At 38.5% G+C, this 13,291-nt stretch overlaps 1 protein-coding gene across 3 annotated transcripts in view; it reads left to right on the forward strand.

Annotated features, from left to right (window-relative positions):
- Positions 1–13,291, forward strand: part of capn15 (calpain 15) — a 282,315-nt gene that overhangs the window by 126,590 nt on the left and 142,434 nt on the right. The window contains exon 1 of one of the 3 annotated variants that reach the window (XM_060840633.1): positions 11,087–11,128. The exons of the other annotated variants lie outside the window; for them this stretch is intronic. The gene's annotated coding sequence lies outside the window, so the exon portion shown is untranslated. Of the gene's footprint in view, positions 1–11,086; positions 11,129–13,291 lie in introns of those variants that run through there. 3 annotated transcript variants of the gene reach the window in all.

Raw genomic sequence — 13,291 nt, forward strand, 5'->3', positions numbered from 1 at the left:
TAGTAAATGTAGTTATATTTATGAATGTATAAATATTAGTTATGGGAAATAAAAGCTTGGGGTAAGTTGATTGATCTGAAAAGATTAGTGCTGAAGTTTGCATTAAGCTCCACCCAATCTGATGATATCATAGGACTTGACTGGGGAGTGGCAGAACATCTTAGGATATCCTCAAAGTCTTTATAACAATGTTCATTTTGACTAATATTCCTTGTATCTGACTACTATCATACCAAAAATATATTTTTAAGTCAAGAGCTGCTATTTGTTAAACTTCCAAGTCATTTTCCCTCAACCACTTTAAACCAAGTAGGTCCTGAGAACCCAGTCAGAAAGCAGATGGTGGCAGCAATCTATCCAACCAGATGTTAACAGCGGTTGGAATCACATGTACATGTGATTTTGGTGTCAGAAGCACTCATCTGAATATGCAATCTAGCTCCACAAATGTGACAAAAAACATGAATTATTCTCCTGGAACACATTAGAAATGTTTTTGATTAACTTTTTGATGCTTTCAGAGTCACTAATAGGTATCAATGGCTCTGGGAGTTTGATGTGATATGTGACTCTAGATCATGCTGCTTGGTGGCAGCATTTTGGAGTGGACAGCACCATAACTAAGATTCAGCCTATGCTGATCAGGTGATCACTGGATGAGGGTTCACAGTTGCAACCTTGGCTGCTTTTTTTCCTTGCTGTTCTTTCCCATCCTTTGTGAGGGCAAGAGGGCTCATGTATTTGGCAACTGCTCTCCATCAGGTTAGGTTAACTGAATGTGGGCTATGATTTTAATGTGAAATCTTCCCTACTTCTTGGAACCATATAATATTGTGTTTTGACTCCTAGCTGAGGAGAAGGTGATTTAGAAAGGTTTGAGACCGTGAATTAAGTTTTATAAACTAAGCTTTAAAATAAAATGTGTTTGATCTTGAAAGGGTACCAAGATTCACAGAATTGTCACAGCCCTGCATAGTCCTGTTCTATCAAGATTTTGAGATTTCATGCATTTTAGAGCAAAGTCACTGTATAGAAGGTCAGGAATGCTGAACTGCTTTTTGTCCTTGTTAATTTGGTGTAAATTAGTTATTTAATTCCAACTGATCATTATGCGAAGCAATGGTCCTTGGTGAATGTTTTGAGCCACCTCCTGCTCCTCAACAGGTGGCTTCTGTCCATGCTGTCATGTACATTAAGGAACAGACCCATTTGAGGAATCTCCAGCTGTCACCCATTCAGTTTATTGGGTGGCTATTGCTGTCTAAATATCCAGGTGCAGGGCCAAAAAGAAACAGAAACCAGTAAATGACTGCAATATAAAACTGTTTCCTTGTCATAAATTATTTGTTATGAGCAGAACCTGAGTTGACAGTGATTTTGCTCTCCCTTGTCACTATTAGGAGTGAATTGTGGAAAATGTTGACAGCATGATTAGTTGCAACCCAGTGCCAATAATGAGTTAGTAGGTGCTGTGCTAAGTAATAGAACTAGGAACAGGTGTCCAGACAAGAGCTTCAGAGGTATACAAGAGATCACTGGATAAAATTCAGTTCATGTAGTGAAAGTGAATAGATCACTAGGGTCTTTGAGTTTGCGATCAAAATTACTTTACTTTCCACATTCACATTTTAGCAACTATTTACTTCTGGTTCAGTTACAGCTCATTACTGCTTGAACTACTTTAACTTGCCACAGTATTCCAGCAATGTTTGTAGAGATCAATAATTTATTGATTTTTTTAGGAAGTGAAGCAGAACTGTAACTATTGCCCCTCCCTTTCCATTTCATCTTTGGTCAACCATTTGAGGATAAAAGTGAAATCTGTCTATCTCACCTCTTTACTGCTTTTTTAACATCTTTTTAATAGAATCCCCACCATGTGGAAACAAACCATTCGGTCCAACAAGTCCCTCCCCCCCAACCACCGAAGATCATCCCACCCAGATGCATGACCTTACCCTAATGCCCTGCATTTCCCATGGCTAATGCACATAATATACATATTCTTGAACCCATTGGGTAATTTAGTATTGTCAATCCACCTAACCTGCACATCTGTGAACTGTGGAAAGAAACCAGAGGACCCGGTGGAAACCCATAAAGATACTGGGAAAATGTGCAAACTCCACACAAGACAGTTGCTCAAGGCTGGAATCGAACCCTGCACTGAGAGGCAGCAGTGCTAACCGCTGAGCCACCATGCTGCCTTGCAGAATAATTTGTTTCAATCGTAGCCTTCGAGTTTCTGTCAGTGTGTTTAATCCTAGTAGTCTGGCTGCAACGCACCAATTGCTGCTTTGCCCTCAGTCAGTCAGCATAGGCGAAGAACAATAGTGGGTGGGGACAAGTCAGCTTGGAGCTTTCAATTGATCATAAACTTATTGAAAATGTTGTTGCTTCTTGTTTGAGTAGATTCCATGAACAATAGATTCAAAGTGAAACACAGAAACATTCCCTGTGGTTTTAGTTCCTCTAGCTTTTATTGTTAACTCAAATCTCCTTTCTTTTTGTGCCCCTGTGTGAGACAGACATGTGGAGGAATTCTGTTTTGCTGTAAGGTTCTAAGCAAAGATTGTAAGATCTGCGGTAATTTTTTTTGTTCGTGTGATTACGTCAAATTTCTGAAATGAAGCACATTTTCAGAATCTCTGGAATGTGAGACTTACAATCATTTTATGTATAATGTTTCTGATATCCTTGGAGAAGAGTGGACATATATTGGGAGCCCAGGAAAATGCAGTGCAGAGCAGATATAGCAGGCCAGTGGGATTAATTTTAGATTGTCAGAGCCAAAGGCTGGCATCGACATGATGGCTTTTGTAAACCTTGCATATGTGACCTCTGCATTCAAATAACTTCAAACAACTGATATCTGACTTAGCCCTCGCCTGTGAATGAATCCTTTATATACCTTCTACAAAGTACATCATTTTGTTGGAGAAAATTTGTTGGGATTAATTGTGTAGTTTGATTTTGTTTGTACACCGATCTGCAAGGAACCGATATCAAACAAATTACTTTGTAAACAAATTTTAAAGTGAAGTTAAAATGGGAGGTCAAATTGAGATCAAACATTTTTGATTTTTGCCAACCTCTTGTTTTTTTTGGACTACTGCCAAACCTATGCAGGGATGTTAACTTCTGGTTCTCTTCACACAGTGTGCATGAGTGTCCTAGACTGGGAGGAGTTTTTGAGATATTTGGAAGATGTGCTCATGTACTGTACAAATGCAAGTTCTACTATTCTTTCCTTCTGTTAGCAATATTGTTATGCACTGAGCAACTGTGGGACACCAAAAAATTTGATTGTAGGTAAGAGTGTGTTTACCTAGTGACAGTCTATCATGGGTCTATATATTCATGTCCAAATCTTCAAACTCCCTTTCCCTTGCCAAGTACTTTCTGTCACTCAGTTCTGATTTATATTTGAGCTTGCAAAATATTTCAACAGCTAGGACATTTTAGGATGAGCAAAGGATTTGCTCAGGCAATTCAGTGTTTTTCTCATTAAATGAAGTATCCTTTAAAATGTATTAATTGTTGCAGAAAACATGACAGCCAGTTTGTGTCTTGCAAGCAATATGATAATTGTGTATCCTGTTTTAGTGCTTTTGATTGTATGATATGTAATGACCAGAGCATTGGGAGGCATTCTTTGTTCCTTTGGAAATCGGTGTCTTCGGATCTCTGCCAGAAATTTAGTGTATTGTTTTAAAAAAAAGCACTTCCTGAGAGGGCAGTACTCCCTTGGCACTGCAGTGGGCTGCCAGCCTGGATTTATGCACTCAAGTCTCTGGAGTGGGACTTGAACTGGTACCTTTCTGACTTGGAGAATACTACCAATGAGAGAACATAGAGCAAAACAAATTTGGAGAAACATTGCAAAGCCAGAATGGCATTATCACATCCTTTTACTGAGCAGCTTTGCTGAGTCTCATTGCAGTGTTGAAGTTAGTTTACCAGGCATTGTTTGTTTTAGTTTTTGAGCATCTTGGAGAGAAGCCAGCTCTACAAGTGTTACTACTGCAGCCAGTGTTTGGAAAAAATAGTAGCTGGCGCCACATTTCTATTGTTTTTTTTTCCTGTTCCTGCACCAGGCTTTTTTGATAAGGGTACAGTTCATCGGTGGGAAAAAAATGCACTAATTAAACAGGAAATCTGAAAAACCAAGTAAGAAAGTGAAAGGCTCAAGTGAAATCCATTGATATGACAAGTGAAGTCCCACAGTGGTCTATGCTGGGCCCTCAACCTGTTGCAGTTTACATCAGTAGTTTAGATCAGGGGATCAGAGACATGGTGGCTACATTTGCAGATGACAAAACGATAGGCAGAAAAGTATATTGTGACAATGACATAACAAGGATGCAGACCGATTATAGATAAAATATATAGGCAAACATTTGCTAGATGAGATATAATATGGTAAAATGTGACATAAAAACATCAAATGCTAGAGAAACTCCGATTTGGCAGCATCTATGGAAAGAGAAACTGAGTCAACATTTTGAGTTACAATCAGAAGAAGATGCTAAAGAAGAAGCCAGACTGGTCTTGATGCATCAACTTTATTGTTCTCTCTCCATGGTTGCTGCCAGACCCACTGCGATTCTTCACATTTTTTTAATCGCATATTTTCAATTTCTGCAGTATTTCTTTATTTGGGAAATGAGAATTTGTTTACTTTGGCACGAAGAATAACAATACAGAATATTATTAAACAGATGCTTGGAGGATTCTGAGGTACAGAGGCATGGGCTTGTTTTCATTGCACTTTATTAGAGCGAGGAATGATTTGACTGAAGGTAAATAAGATCCTGAATGGTCTTGATACGCTGAACTTAGAGTAGCTGTTTACTCCATGTGGTCGTGTAGAATTAAAGGACAATTTTTAAAATTACAAGTGTCCTTTCAGGAACAACCAATTGGACCACACCTGCTCCCAATTTTTAGTTTGTATGTGCATGTGTTTGTGTACATGATTGCTTAGTGAATTAACTAGGAAATGCAGTTGAAAACTCAGTGAGACTTTATCTATTCCTGATCAGTAAGCTGCATTCTTTTGCATCAGCCAAGCTGTGATAATACCCTTTTAAAGACATCTATCGATGTTGGCTGGAACTATCAGCAGAGTAATTAAACAGCTACTGAGTTTGCATCACAACAGTTTTTAGCAAATATTGCACATTTAAAGCATTAATGAGGGTAGTGAAACTGTGGAATTATTTACCACTGAGGACTGTCTGGACTGAGTTGTGAGGTATATTCAAGACTGAGACATTTTTCATCAGTAAGGGAATCAAGAGTTGTGGGGACAATGCAGGAAAGTGGAGTTGAGGATTACAGTTCTGTCATGATCTCATTGAATGACAAAACAGACTCAATGGTCTGAATGGTCTATTTCTGCTCCAACTTCTGATGATCCAAGATTCTGAGGAGGGAATAAGGTGTTAGTTGATCAGGAAGCTGTGCTGGAGTTTATAAAATTGAGAACATAATTAAATATTATTGACAGACAAACCTCACCCCTGATAGTTGGTGCTCCATTTAGCTGTTGTATCTCTGACCAGAGCACTCAATTTTCTTTGGCTTTAAATTGGACCAGCATGCCTTGGGTTCTGCAGTAGCACTAACAAATATTTTATATATGAATTCAAAAACTAGGCACAGTCATAGTTGGCTTCGTTTGTGTTAAAATCTCAGCCTATCCTGTTGCCTTTGCTTTGGCAAGCTGAACAGTAATCATTGGACCACAGCAAGGAGACATGGCAATGAGATTGCATTAATGCATTTTGGAATGCAGGGTAGCTAGTGCTCTGATTGGCATTTTTGCCATGGTGATTAGTTCCTTCCCTGACAATTTACTGATTTATTCTCCTGTCTGAGGGTCATTTGTTAAGCATTTGGACAAGGTAGGTCACAGTTGGCAGAGAACAAGTTTTGAAAACTACTGATGCAGTTTCGAGTTCCCAAACGATTGTCCATGATTCTGTATATGTTCTATTTGTGCATGCACATCAGAAAGCTCATGACGGTCCATTTATTAGGGAATGCCAGTGTTACTTAGGAACAAAACTGAGTTTTAAAAATATTCATTCATGGGATGTGAAGTTGGCATTTTTTGCCTGTCTTTAATTAGCCTTGAGAAGATGGTGGTGAGCTCCTCTCTTGAACTGCTACCATCTATGTACTCCCACAGTGCAAGAATTTGACCAGCCATGTTGAAAGAGTGATGAATTATAGCAATGCAATTGGTAGATGGTGCACACTTTAACTAGATTGCTAGACACTTATGGAAGGGTGTAGATAGTTAAGGTGGAGGAAGAGGTTCTAATCAATGGACTAGAAAACAGGATTTGACAGGCACTTGGAATCCTGCTTCACCATGTCTTATTAATGCACCATTGCTGACAGCTATTCCGTGAATATTGGCTCTTTCTTCCAGTACAAGAGCATTAGAACTGCATTTTAAAGACAGGTCAACTTTTCTACAAATGGTGCAACACAAATCCAATCCTTGGTATTACTGAAAATTGGTGAAGAACATAATTAAATAATGTTGGCAGACAAACCTAACCCTTGACAGTTGGTGATCCATTTAGCTGTGGTATCTCTGACCTGAGCACTTGATTTTCTTTGGCTTCACCATTTCCACTTTTATTGCACCACGGATCACACGAGAATTTCACAATTCTAATTCGCTAATCAAACTTCTGCACTTGAGTGAAGACATTGTTCATAGATCTGATTTAGAGATTTGCATTTCCTGCAATTGCTGTGGTTTTATGGGATGCATGTACGTCAGCTATATAGTCAGCACTCATGCAGAGTAAGTGTTTTAAAAGTTCAAGAGTAAATCATTGCTTTAAACTTATTAGAAGAGTCATTCAATACAGCAATAACTTAATGGGATTCTTTTACAAGTTACATTTTAACTGCGTTGAATAGAAATACAGTCGGTTCTGATATAACGTAACAGTACGTAACAGTTCCATTCTCATGCAATCTTGCATTACAAGAAAAGCGTGCAGTAACCTCCCCCCATGCCATTTAAGCTAATGGTGCTGGAATCAAGTTATAGCCAACATTGGTAAGGAAGGTTCGCATTCTCAATAATGGTCTAAATTTTTCAGTTGTGTTAAAGCCAATTCGCCTTGAAGAAACATGCATTACAGAAGAACCAATTGTACTTTGCAGAAAAGAAACTTTCAACTGCATTCAGAGCACTCTGATTACAGTTTATCAGTGACAAGACCAATTGTATCACTGATGACTTCTAATTGCTGGCATTTCAGGATGCGCTTTTGTTTAATGTGTTTTTCAGAACACATTCAGCCCTAGAGAGGAGGCGGGAGAACAGGGAACCTTTCTTCAGACAATGAGTTAGTGGATAAGTATGTTGCCATGGGAGATTGTAGACCGTGGTTACACCTTTTAGGAGAAAAGTGGATGACCATTTGAATTGGTTGAAGGTACAGATTTGAGAAGAGGGTGGGATGGTGGGCCCACTCTTTCAATGATCTTTGTCACAATGATGGTTCAGGTTAATATTGCTTGAAGGGCTCATTTTTTGAAAGGTTATGATATCTTTCATATTCAAAAAGAAAACCCTCTGCATAATTTTAGGGTGAAACATACTTGTTATTTTCTAAAAGACTGATTGAAAGAGAATATTGAGATTATGTTTTACGAGAAAACTATGTCTGCAAGATTTTACAGACAACCATGACCACAAATCAGCAACACAAGTCCGTTTTGCAGCTTCAACTAGATAGGTGGCAATTTGGGCTAATTATTATTTTCTTTTATTAATTTTTGTCTTTCAAGTTTGTGGTTGTTGTGTGGTACTGAAGGGGTGCTAAACTGGGGGAGGAAGCCCATCATTCAAATACTGGACTAAATCAAAGCCCCATTAGTCCTCTCAGATGGATGCCATAGCTCTTCTAAAGAAGTGCAAGGGATTTCACCCTGTTATCCTGGTCACTCTGTATTCCTTACTAAGTATCAATATCTCATTCCTGTTTTGAGGGATTGTTGTGCATACATTGGTTGCCGCGTACTTACAACAGTGATTCCCCTTCAAAAGTGCTTTGACTTTAAAATGCTCTAGCAAGGAGTACCAGTCTTAGCTTTCATAAGACCTTCTGACCTAGGTACTGAAGTGCTATTCAACCCATCAAGTACGCTGCACCATTCAATGAGATCATAGCTGATCCGATAATCTTCAATTCCATTTTCCTGCCATTTCCCTATGACTCTTGATTCACATACTAATTAAAAGTCTGCCTATCTCAGACTTGAATATACTTAATGAACCAGCCTTGACAGCCCTCTGTGGTAAAGAATTATAAAGATTCATGATGCTCTGAGAGAAGACATTCCTCCTCATCGCTACCTTAAATATGCAATTCCTGATTCTGAGATTTTACCCTTTGGTTCTAGAATCTCCCACAAAGGGAAACAACCTTTCTGTATCCACTCTGTCAAGTCCCCTAAGAATCTTGTATGTTTCGAGAAGGTCACCTCTTATTCTTGTAAATGACTTATTGCTCACAGCAAAGGTATATTCTCATGAGTACAGGCCCAATTTCCGAAGCTGTCCTGGTATGAGCCTCCCGACTCAGTTCAGGACTGCTTCCAATACCAGTGTGTCATTCTTCAGATAAGGGATATAAAACTGTTCAGAATATTTGAGATGGGATCTGAATAATGCCTTATAAGGTATTAGTAAAATCTTCCTACTTTTATACTTAATTCCCTTTGAAATAAATTCTAACATTCCACCCTGTTTTTACTATTACTTGTTGAAGTTGGATCTTAGCTTTTTATGATTCATGGATGAGGGGATTCCTAATTCCCTCTTCTGTAGCTTTCTGTTGTCATTCTCTATCGAAATAATATTCAGCTCCTCTGTTCTTCCTACCAAAGCGCACAATCTTACAGTTTCCCGTGTGTGTATTATATTCCACCTGCCAAGTTTTTTCCCCAATTGCTTAAAATGCCTATATCCCACTTCAGACAAATAGTATGTATGTATTGTAAATAATTGTGATCCCAGCACTGATTCCTGTGGCACACCATTAGTTACGGCTTGCCATCCTGCAAGTGTCTCCCATTCCAATTTCATCTTCAATTAATTAACCAATCCCCTCTCCATATTACCTCCAGCACCATGAGCTCTTATCTTAATAAGTAGCCTAATGTATAGTGCCTTCTGAAAATCCAAATGGATTACATTTACTCCTTCTACTTTATTTATCCTGTCTGTTACCTCCTCAAAGGATTCTAGGAAATTTGTCAAACATGGATTTTCCCTTCATGAAACCATGCTAATTCTGCTTGATCAAATTACTTACTTTTACATGCTGTGCTGTTATGACCTTTATAATAGACTGTATAATATTTTCCCAGTAACAGATATTAAGCCTTTTGTTTTTGTTTACTTCTTTCCCTTTTCAAATAAATGTGTTACTTTGGCAGTTTTCTAATCCTGAGAGACTTCTTCAGAATCTAAGGATTCGTGGAAGATTGCTACCAATGTATCCACTGTCTCCTGAGCAATTTTCTTTAATATCCTTCGATATATCCCATCAGATCTGGTAGACCTATCAGTCTTTGATCCCATTAGTTTATTTAACACTTTTTTTCTCTCATGATAGTTATTGTATTTGCTTCCTTTCCTCTTTGCACCTTGCATACTTAGTAATTTTGGAATGCCACTGGTGTCTTCTAATGTGATGATTGATACAAAATATTTGTTGAACTTCTCTGCCATTTCCTATTTCCCATTACTCTTTCCCCTGCCTCATTCTCTAAGGGACCTATGTTCACTTTGGTTTCCTTTTTTTTTAAAGAGGCCCAAAGTTTGTGAGAAGATTTGTAGCTCGGGTGCTCGTTGTTGTGGTTCTGGTCACCGAGCTGGGTATTTGTGTTGCATACGTTTCGTCCCCTGTCTAGGTGACATCCTCAGTGCTTGGGAGCCTCCTGTGAAACGCTTCTGTGATGTTTCACTATAGTGATCACTATAAATGCCGGAGGAAACATCACAGAAGCGCTTCACAGGAGGCTCCCAAGTACTGAGGATGTCACCTAGACAGGGGACAAAACGTCTGCAACACACATTCCCTGCTCGGCGAACAGAACCACAACAATAAAGAGGCTAGTGCTTTCCATCATGATATTATTTGCAAGTATACTATCGAAGTTTATTTCTCCACTTTTTTTTTGGTTTTAAAACTTTCCCAATCCTCTGGCTTACCACTAACCTTTACCACTTTTTTTCTTTTTCAATCTGATGCTACCTTTAGCTTTCTTGCTTAGCCACGGTTGGCTTATTCCCTTCCTAGAATCTTTCTTCCTTACTGCAATGTGTCTTTGCTGTGAACCGTGAATGTTTTTTTCAACAAGTCTGCCTCAACCGTTTTTTTGCTAAACTCCTTTTCCAGTCCTCTCCAGCCAGCTCTGCCCTCATTTCTTTGTAATTACCCTGACATAAGCCGAGTGTAGATATTGTCGACCCATGTTGCTCACTTTCAAACAGTGTTTAGTTCTTTCATGTTATGGTCACCTTTTTTTTTTAGAGGATCTTTTATTCTGACAAAATTTATTAACCTGCCTCATTGCATATCACCAGATCCAAAATAGCCTAATTCTTGTTTGAATCCACAAAATATACGCTCTGAATTCTTCCTCGTGGCTTCCTCTGCCAATCTGACTATCCTAATCTACTTGAAGATCAAAATCACCTGTGATTAATGAGCTACCTTTGTTCCATGCTGTCATTATCACCTGACTTGTTTATTCTCTGTCCCACCATATAGCTAATATCAGGGCTCTGTGCCAGTGTTTTTTTTTCCCTTTCTATTTCTTACCTCCACCCATATGGTTTCTATGTCTTCTGACTGAAGATCATTTCTTGCTTTTGTATTTATCCAATCCCATATCAACAAACTACCTCTGTCACCCTTTCCATCGTGCCTGACCTTTTGTAAAGTCACATGCCCTCAATGTTTAGTTCCAGCTTTGATCTCCTTATACTCATTGTTTCTGTAAAGGCTATAAGATCATGCCTGTTGACCTGTACTTAAGTCGTCAATTTATTTCTTTTGTTCTGCATACTACAGACATTCAGGTAAAGAGCCATTAGTTTTTGCCTTTTTACCATTCTTCTCTCCTTTTCTCCCCTCCTGTACCTTTCTGTTTCACTCTGGGTATCATTATTCAAATAACTGCCCTGACCATATCCTCTTGCTTTGTAAGCCTGCATTTTCCCTCTCCCCAACCCTTCCTTTTCTCATTAGATTAAAGCCCTTTCCTTTCCTTCCATTCCAGTTTGCAATTAGAATAGTTTCATCCCTTGAATCTGAGTTGGACTGAATCTTTGGTTAGAAAGAAAGAAATGTTTAGTAAACCTTTTTTTATATTGAAATGTGCAATGTAGCCTAATATACAGTTATTAATCTGGTTAACCCAGCCCACCCATAACATGGGTTATCATATTAGCAATGTATTAGAAGCTATTATGTAATACCATTCCAGAGGGAAACAGTACAATCAGTTATTTCTCACACTGCTCATGCAAGAGCTTTGTAATAAGAAGTGATAAAGAGTTATTGGCAGAACAGAGAGATCATCAACTACCCAGTCTGTGCTGGTTGGCAGTTGCTGCTGCATTAACATTCAACAGGACTTTAGTTTTAAATACCATTTAGTTCTGCACTATTAAATCCATTGAGCAAAAAATATTTAACAGCTTATAAATTTACAGGGTTACAATCCATTTCAAGATGATAATATGGTTTTAGAGAGCAATTAAGTTTGAGACTGAAATACTTCACAACAAAGCTGACAATAAGATTGATAGGTTTCTATTACTTATCATGACATTCCCTTTTGTTTTTTGTGAACTATCCATTATGTAAAGGTGCAAGTTTCAATTTAAATGTGAAATCCTGTGAAACGATGCAAGTATGATTAGAAAATAATATTTGCCATGATTGGCGTAGATTTACTTAGGCCAATAGATTTGCAAAACATATTCACAACCTTGCTCAGCTCAAAGATTTGACCCAGCTGATAAGAATAAATAACTGGGTTGGATAGACCATAAGATTTCAAGTTTGATTTTTGTTATCAGTTACAACTGATCTCAATAGTGTTGTATCATGGAGGGGTTCCATTGTTCTCATTATTCACAAATATCCAGTGATTTAGACTACAGTAACAATCAGACTTATTTTTAACTTCCTATTCTTAGTATATACATGCAGTGAAAGGTGCACATTTTTTATTCTCTCACCCACGCATATGCTAACACACGCACTCACCCTCTGTCTCTGGAACTTATGCTGTCTCTTTCTATCTCACTCTATCTCTATGCAAGGAACTTCAACTCCCTGTAATCCTGAGATCCCAGACCAACGTGTCCTGCCATGCCCTTGAACTTATAAGACTTTTCTTCACCTTGAGCTCAGATTGAATATCCAGTATAGCTAGTTCTCAAGCCCTGTTGGGCTGGTCAGTTCAGTTCAGTACTTTATACACCTCAGGCTTACATCTTCCACGTGATAATGTCATTCGGGTTTACTTACCTCTGCACGCCTTGTGCTAAGCATATTTAACCATGCCATCTAGTGAAAAAGACTATACTGGAGCATGTAGTTATAATTCTTGTCAGAGGATTTTTATACTTCTACAGCTCACAGGAACATGATTCAATGATTGAAGAGGAAAAAGTGACCAGAACAAGTGGGACAGGTGTGTACATATTGTCAAAGCAACATTTCCTGGAGGAATGAAGATTTTTTTTTATCCTTTCATGGGATCTGAGTATCATTGGCAAGGCCAGCATTTGTTGCTCATCTCTAATGGCCTTTAAGAAAGTGGTGGTGTGCCAACATACCTCTATAACTAGTGTCAAAAAGCTGAAGGAAATTGCCAAAGTTGGTCAGAGATGCTGCAGAGGGATTTGAAAAGATCTTGATGTAAATACACTGGAATAAGCCATGGGATTCTTTTTACATCTTCTCTGGAAAGCAGGCAGAAAGTAAATAAGATCTCAATTATGGTCTTCAAGCCATCCATGTGTTTAAAATTCTCATTGCCTTTCTGATGTGGTTGCAAGATTTCATTACACATCAAGTTGTGGCATTACACATGGCGAATGCTGACAAAGTTGAAACTGGTGAACTCCACAAAGGAAGTCAAAGCTGTTGCATTATCTTTGTGAGAACAGACTGTGGCAGAGGAAACCAGATATTTAGGCCAAGCACTCATGCTTGTTCTCTCACCTTGA

The sequence above is a fragment of the Hemiscyllium ocellatum genome, chromosome 20 (assembly GCF_020745735.1).
Source record: "Hemiscyllium ocellatum isolate sHemOce1 chromosome 20, sHemOce1.pat.X.cur, whole genome shotgun sequence".
In the NCBI taxonomy this organism is placed as follows: domain Eukaryota; kingdom Metazoa; phylum Chordata; class Chondrichthyes; order Orectolobiformes; family Hemiscylliidae; genus Hemiscyllium; species Hemiscyllium ocellatum.